Raw genomic sequence first — 8,717 nt, forward strand, 5'->3', positions numbered from 1 at the left:
TCTCCGTATCTGAAAGCTGAAGGTTGTAAATCTCCCTTGTGAATGTTGCCTATGACAGGGAAGGAAAGACTTGCATAATTACCACTTGTACTTCCTCGGAGAACATGAGCTCAAGTCTAAAGCAAGGAGTTTGGTCAATAAAACATCAAGGTCTGAAAACTACAGGAAAAGACCTGTCCAGCTCATATGATAAGGATTTTTTTTCTTGGCTACAAAAATGTGAATATTTCAATGGAAAAGTCTTCAGACCTAAGGATTGTGCAGGTATTCTTAATTTTTCTTCAAGATTACCATCAGTTATTGCAATTAATAGAAAAATTAATTTAAATATGCCACAAACTTCCTTCAGTGTGAAGTACAGTGCATTGGATATAGTTATTCTCCTAAAATACAGAGAACTGTTTGCTAATCTAACTATAAATACTCATATTAATTCATATCTTTCAAACAGGTTAAAAATTTAAAATCAGAGAACAGGAATAGCACCCTGTTTCCATGAGTAACGCTACTGAAGTCAGAAGGAATTAGTAGCAGTCACTCTCAAGTGAGTAAGGGTTACCAGTGCTTGGCGGTTCTGGTTACAATTGGACAGATAGCTTATAGAAGAATACAACTACTCACATGAGGACATTTTTACAAGACTTAGGTCCTGAAATCAATAATAAATGTTTTTGAGGTAATGCGAATGCTCATGGTCATACTGATCCCTTTTTACAGCAATCCTCACCCAGATCTGTTCTCTACATACAGCGCAGGGAATGATTTTGGTTAAAATGTTTATGCTTTGCTGCTATTCTGTTTGCTCTTCTCCGTTGCAGCCGTGGGGACATACAGAACTGACTTTTCTCCTGTCTGCAGTGCTTTGCACATTTTTTCAGCTCTAAATTCCCTCACACAGAAGTGCCATATGCGGTCTTTGAAAACTTTTTGAAGAAATCCTGTGATTCCCCCTTCTCTGGGGGTGCACAGAGGACTCTGCATGAGGCAGGAGGAACCTAAGGTAAGACCGAAATGAAACACACGCTTCAGACCTGGATTACCTATGGGTCCTAGTCTGTGCAATATGAAAATTCTCTCCTTCCTTTGCTTGCTGTGGGATTTGAATATAATCCGCATCTTGCACGATAGAGACTGAAATATAGAAAACCTTATAAAATTTTTCTAATATACATTAGTTTACCATCATTAGTGTCCCACAGAATCAGACAAATCCGGAAATATTAAAATAGGTTGTTTAGAAATGCTGTTTTTTCAGAGATCCCTTGTCTAGTAAGTTTGGCTCAATGATTATTTTTCCCATTCACTTTTGAAATGCCAAATACAAATTCTGATGTACGCATATTTGTAAACTGAGTGATTAGTGAGAAATTGCACTGAAGGGCCATTTTCTGTAACTGATTTGTTGGACCATGACACCATAGAGAGTTCTGAGAAGAATTTAGATTACTTAGCAACACAGACATTAAACTGCAGTCTGAAAATAAAGTAAATTAGATATTTGAATTAATTCGTATGAAAGGAAGGCTGCCTTCATGTGAGATAGCCTAGTAGTTTCAGGAAGGTCAAACACCAGGGGAACGGGACAAATTTAAAAAATCAGATGTTTTTATTTTGCTAAATTTCTTCCTATTTGCATATTCAAAACATTTCAAAGTCGCTGCCTTAAACCATGTTACAAACAAAATGTCAACTGAAGAGATAGTTTTGATGTTATGCACATCCTACTTGCACCACAGGAATGAAGATGAAAAGGATACTTCTTTTGAGTGCTACATCTTAGTACAGTTTTCTAATTTTGCTACACAGACTATATTAACAATTCTTATTAAATACAGGATATCGTCTTAAAATGAATACCAGATTTTTAGGAAGGGCTTTTTAACAAATATTTTAAAAATCTGATTTCACTTTGAATTAGCTTTCAAAATCCAGTCCAGATATATGTAAAGAATATAAAATGTAAATATATTTTCTAAAGTACTACAGCATGTGACATTTATAAATTGTTACGTGCTTTGCTAATGTAGCTGAGTGAAGCTTAGTCTCAGATCTGATAGAATCTTTTAGATAAATCATTTATGACTGGATGACTTCTTATCCAAAAGACAAATATGTGATCATTTACAGAGGTCACTGGCTGCATTCTGCTCTGTGTTCCATAATCAGCTGAAATAAACCCCAGGAGTCCCTCCTGATTGTATACTCACAGGGTCACAGTACAATAAAATACTGCTCAAATTGTATTTCAGACAAGGAATGCTTTCCCAAAAACTGTTCTAGTCTCAGGGACAGGACTGTCAATATTCATTGCAGTGCAAATGCCAAGTATGAAGTCCAGCATTTTGAAGGGGAGCACCCTGCCTACTTAGTGGCAAAAGGCCCTGCTTTGACATACATTTAACTATTTGAGTGATTTTTACAATGTATGTCCTATACTCCTTTTTTTACAGAGTTAAGCTGGGACTTACAGCTAAGACAGCTTTTTGATAAAAAGGAGAGGTACAAAGAAAATACTGGAAAAATTTGGGATTATTTTCCCAAGGAACACAAGTTGGTGTTGTGGGATAGTGAAGAAATACTATCAGCTTCTATGAAAATAGAAAATATCCTCATGACATTCTACTCATGATAATGTAGCCTTCACAATATTTCATACCATACTATCAAAAAATAAATAAAAGTCACAGGATGATGCAACTGCATGGAAATGCACCTCTGCTTGAAAAGCAGGTAGGGTGTTAGCCTCTGGCATTTCCATCGTTCTGTAGAAATACATGTAACTGATCATGAAAATGCAATAGATGTTCTCCATAAAACCTTAAAGAAATGAATGAGATTTTGTTTTCCTGTGGAGTTCACTACAACCAGCAGTAGATCAGTACACCCACCTTTATGTTGGGTAAGTTACCCTGCAAGCCCCAGACGTTCTGGAAGGAAGTATTTCATGAAAATGTTAGCAAAACAGCTGATTAAATAAAGTTGCTATATTGGCAACCCGCAATAAAGACAATTAAATAAAGTGCAGTGACTATTATCAAGCAATTAAATGGCTACTTCTGTAGCTGTTCCTTTGCTTGGCTGCTTTGTTAAAAGTGATATCAAGGAGTCACCACTATGCTTTGAATTACAGGTTATTACTGACTGTTTGGGCGGAAGAAATGCTGTGACCAGGACAGATGCCAATGAGGCAGGGCTGGGCAATTATCATAGCTGTTCAAAGCAGCACACTAGGCAGTAATGAATACCTGTCATGCTCTCCCAGAAGCAAAAATACAGCTGCTTGATAAAAAAGCTTATCGTGTTCTATACTATAATAAAGAACAGAAGATCATCTCCCATCTCCATGGGATTGTCAACTCCAACAGCACAGTAAACTGCTTGGATGGCTTTTCTCTGCTTTTGAATGAAGATGCAGAACAAGAGGGGTCACACATACACAGACTGTGGACTTTTGATACCAGAACTCAGGCAGGCTGGAGCACAGCAGAGGCCTCACTGCAGATGCCCTCATCCACTTCATTGCCAGGTCCTGCCTGGAAGCACAATACCCTTTCCACTACAATGGTCCTTCGTTTCTTCCAAGATTATACCACAGCATTTTTTGTCAGGTCACTCCTCAAAAAGTGAGTCTACAGGCTCTTAAACAGCAAAAGAGAATGAGAGGTCATCCATGATAAATCAATTTCTAACTTTTCAAGGCTGGATTAGTGACTTTAGCAGGGGAGGCACTTGCCATAAGTGCTGGATCTACACATGTGGCTATTATACCTATTCTGTATAGAATCTTCATACATACTACTCAGCCTGGTCCCATGGCTGTGCTATCAGTGTATCCTTGTGTTATTCACTGTGGGCTAACATTTGCACCATCAGTGCTGTTTTCACAATTTTCATTTGAACTGAGGAGAATAATACAGAGCTAAAATGGTACCTTAATCATTCAGTGAAGAAATAAAGACAACAGTATCACTGGAGAAACAAGTCACAAGGTTTGCCTAATCAAATACTTAAAATGAAGACTTCAAAATTAATCTAAACCTTAAATATCTTTATAAAACGAGTTGTCAAGCATTGCCGTATTCTAAATAAACTGGTAAGAATCAAGGTGAATTCACAGACTATTATGGAGCTTGAAAGATAGGGTTAAATTTATCAGATGTGGTGCTCATAGTGCACAGATTGATAGCTGTGTTCAGAATTATATTGGCTTTAAGCAGTCATTGACAAATATACATTGGCTTAGCTGCTATGACATATCTTTAGTCCTAAGGAAATGATGAATTAGCTAAGTTGTCTTTAAGATAAGTGTCATATAAGGACTAACCAAGATCCCTCCTCTCAGTCTTAAACACACCTTACTGACAACATGTGTGTGTACATATTTTAAAGAAATGCCTAGTGATATTTCAGGTGAGAGCTTAAGACAGCATCCACCTACATTCCTCCCTGAGCTATGCAGACTTTGATGATCTCATATTGCTACAATTATAAACTCCAGCCTAACCTTCTCAGAAGTAAGTAGTGCTATTGAGGACCAGATGCCATCCCAGGCAACCACGCATAGTTGTGACCATGTCAGGAGAGGGTGTCGGATTGGTCCATGCTCATGGGAAGTCTGTGTTGCCCTTTTCTCTCCTCCCCTTCCTGCCCATTCATGGTCTGCTGGTTTTGCCATCAGCAAAATCTTCTGAGAGTCCTAGTTACCTGTGTGTCATGAGTATGGCACAGCAATCACACCAACGCCGTGAAAATATGCCAGGCAGAAAATGGGATAAAAAAGTTTCCTAAGGTAGGTGTACCATCTTACAGGCTCCAGGGAGGATGGTGAAATGAATGTGGTGATGTACCACCCAGCACCATACACGCAGCCCCAGACCACATCTCGGGCTGCCTGGGATGAGTTAGCAGTGTACATGGAGCGCAGTGGCAGTCTGATTACAGGGGTGTCTGGTTAAAGAGCAGGGATCACCTCAGTGTCATCCCTCACCTCTGTACCTGGTGCTGGGGCACTTCTGCCCTCTCTTTGCTGCTGCAGTTGGGAGTCTGAAGCACAGCCACAAGGCAGAGACCAGCATGTGAGAACGGGGCTGCTACAGGGCTGTTACACGTGAACGATACAGGTGGGCTGTGGGAAGAGACTTGTCCCGTCCTTTCCCTGTGGATCCTCTCTGCAGCCATGGTCTCCCACGCCTCAGCTACTCTGTGGCTCTCTGAGGAAGAACCAGGAGGCTGTGCTGGTCTGTAGTCAGTGTGGCAAAGTTCCCTGCCTGGTCATCTCTGGAAAATGAACTCTGTGTGCCTTTGTGTGTGTGTGTATTGGGGAGAGTTATGTTCAGACCACTCAGAAGAAACGTATAAGAGCCCTCCAGAGTTTATGGGAGGTGCCTTTGGCCTCAGTGAAAGAAGGAACTGGTAGCATTACGAGAGGGAAAGTACTCTGTTGTTAAGGAGTGGTGGTGGGATTGTTTATTTTTCCTCCCATAAACGTTTTTTTTAAGGTCCTAATGGAAACAAAGCAAAGTATTATTCCTCTAAAAGCACTATTCTTTAAGTAAACCAGACTCACTACTTGAAACATTCCAATGACATATGGTGGCAGCAGGGGGATGGCTGAGATGAGGGCAGGAGAGGTATCACCAAGATAAAGATATAAGCTTGTAGGCAAAGGCACAAGGTGCAAGGAGAGGGACATGTACCCTGCAAAGAGAAAGGACTGAAGAGAAAACAGCAAACACTTCTGGGGGCATAAATTTATCTCTCTGATAATTACCTTCAACAGCCTTTGCTATCGCAGAGATAAAATTTAAAAATGTCAGAAGCACCCTTTCATGGTCTCTGTTACTACAGAAAGGCAGCTTTCTCATGTCCTGTTGGTTGAGGGGGAGTCACGTCCTCCTTGAACACCTCCATCTGTGTCAGCACCTGCCCCATCAGCTCACCAAGCTCAGTGTGCCAGACCCCTGCGCTTGGGCACACGCAGCTGCCTGTGGCACCAGCCTCCCAGAGCAGTAAAATAATCATCACTGTGGGGCACGAAAACGCAGCCTTCTTGGTCTTGTGAGAGGGAGGTTTTTGACCACCTTCCACCCGGCTGAGCTCATGGCAGTTGAGCCCCACGCTCCAATAGACATGGCACACAGTTGGCAGCCTGGTTCAACAGCCTGGAGTTCTTATTTGTGTATAGCATTTTCTTACGTATTTATTTTCCTCCACGACCCAGCTCACACACATGTTGTTCCTGGGCTGTGGTTTCTGCAGTGGCAGCAAGGTTTAGTGGACTTCAGTAGGAGAGAATAAAAAGAACCCACCTGTGTTTCGCACATTAAAAATGTGAAATGAGTCCAGAGCTGTCTTTTTCCAGCAGATAATACAGTTAAATGCTGATTGTTTTGAGGGGGCTATTTGTTATGCATTTCATAACTGGTATAGTTATCATCAATTCAAATACAAAATGGTATATTTTTTTCTACAGACTTTTCAGGTTTGTAGATTGGTGTATTTCCCAGCACCTGTGACATTCATTACCCTGTAAACTTTCTTGTTGCTGGCTTTCTCTTATTTGCATCTCACTGCATCTAAAATATGTCTTCACCGGGTAAAGATGGATGCTAATCTAGACTATATTTCTTCCTCTCTAGTATTTATTGCTGCCCCCAAGTATCCTGGCTTCTTTCAGCATCAGGAATTTGGGATCTGATTGAGGGGAAGGGGACAGGGTGGAGGGACATGACAGACATCCATACTCTTCTCTTTGTCTTCTAGTCTCTTGTCAAAGTTTCTTCAGCAGTTAGGCAAGTTATAAATATAAAATGATTATTTAAAAAGAGGGTTTCCCATGCTATTTCTTGTCTCTAGTGGCTAAGGATATAGGAAAATAACAATTGCAAGATTTGGCATAAAATCATCATCTTTGGCATTTCTTTTGTAGTTTAGCCATCTTTTGGATGACAGTGTGGTCTGTAGAAGAAAGCAACAGCAAGTTTTAGGAAAGAAAACAGCCTTAGGAAAATGCATATATGATTTCAAGGCAGTTACGTCTAAGTTCCTCAGAGCTTAAAACAAAAAGTCATGCCTGGTGTAGATGCGCTGGTGGGCAGAGTGCAGGCTACGTGTTCAAAGGAACATATTTGCTCTGTCAAATGGTCATTATAGTACTATGCATGGCCCTCACCTAAAAAAAAAACCAAACAAACATACATGCAGATACACTGTTCACAGTAATACCAAAACAGCCGCAGATGGGCGATGCCTTCACAGAGGTTCAGTGCAATATGTGTAATAATTCCTGTATTCTGTATTCAAATGCCATGATGAACTAAAAAGATACCTCGGAAAATACCTTCTTCCCTTGAAAGTTCTGCTTTCCAAATGGGTTCTTCATGATGGAGAACCCTGCCTATCAGCTTCTGACTGCGTATTTGCCATTGGCTGAGGTGTAAAGATATAAATCACACAGCACTACACGTTAAGATGAACCATGCGTGCAATATTTCGATGTGACCACTCCTTTGTTAAAATGCATTACTCTGTAGAAAAATGGCAGAAACACATCTGAAAGACCAAAAATAACCTATTTCTGTCTTACAGAGAATCACAGGGCTATGGCAGACCTTAATCTCTAAAATCCTGCAGTGTTGCTGTTTGGGGTTCTGCTCTTTGGACATTCAACAATATCTTTGCACTTCTTATTACATTACTCTGAGCATTTTTTTTTTCCTCCAGAAAACACTTCGACGTTGGCAGGAAAGCACACCTGATCAAATGTCTGGTTAACTTAAGAGCTCCATCACCAGCAAACCTGGAAAACAAAAGCTTGGGCAGCACAAATGCCTGTAACATTGTCTATACTTCTCCCTCCTGCCCCCTCTAGCTTCACCCAGCTGTTTTAAATAGCGAGGAGAAATTAAAATTCTTAAAGCCTTGCAGGATGTTTGGAGTTCTGCCCTTTATTTCCACTTATATGCGCCATAGCTTGAAAATTTGCCCATGATTTATAAATTCCCTGTTCAGTTTTCTTTTAAAAAGCAACGACTAGGAATACCGGCAACGAAAATGATCTGGTGTTGGCTTCCCCAGTTGCCAAACGGCTGCTGACAAACAGCCCTGCTTGCCTGCCTGTATTGATCGTCCCGGGCTAGGCGTTTTCCTGTGCCCGATGACATTATGCAATTACATGATGATAAACATCATTCGGGAATACAAATGCGAGAGGTAAACAGCTCGGGGCTCTTTATTAGTTTATTTCAGGCGATCTTTCTTGTTTTACTGCGCGGCTCCTCCCCTTTTTACAGTTTTCTGCTATTCTTTACTAATTCTAGTGATTTGAGAAATGACCTTTAACCCACGCAGTTTGCAGACTCCTAAAGGGGATAATTGAAATGCCACAGTAAACCAAAGGCAATAAAATATTATTTACTAGGCATAAAACTAAGGTTGGTCTTCCTAAAAGGAACGAACAGCCCCTTTATTCCTCCCCGGACCTGGTGCTACACCTAATTTATAAATTCCTCACCAGCCGTCCCGAGGAATGAACCGCAGCCCGGGCTCTGAGGGTGCCAAAAGGCTCCTCGGGTGTCGGGGAGCAGATAAACCCGCCGGGCGCGATGCTGCAGGCTCGGGCCCCGCCCGGGTGGGCAGGTGCCGGCGGGGGCAGCAAGGGCCCGGGGGGCTCCGCGCTGCCTTTGAGCCCCCGCCGGAGGCAGCGCGCCCCTCTGCGC

This window comes from Athene cunicularia, assembly GCF_003259725.1.
Source record: "Athene cunicularia isolate RWA chromosome 12 unlocalized genomic scaffold, athCun1 chr12_part1, whole genome shotgun sequence".
Lineage (NCBI taxonomy): Eukaryota > Metazoa > Chordata > Aves > Strigiformes > Strigidae > Athene > Athene cunicularia.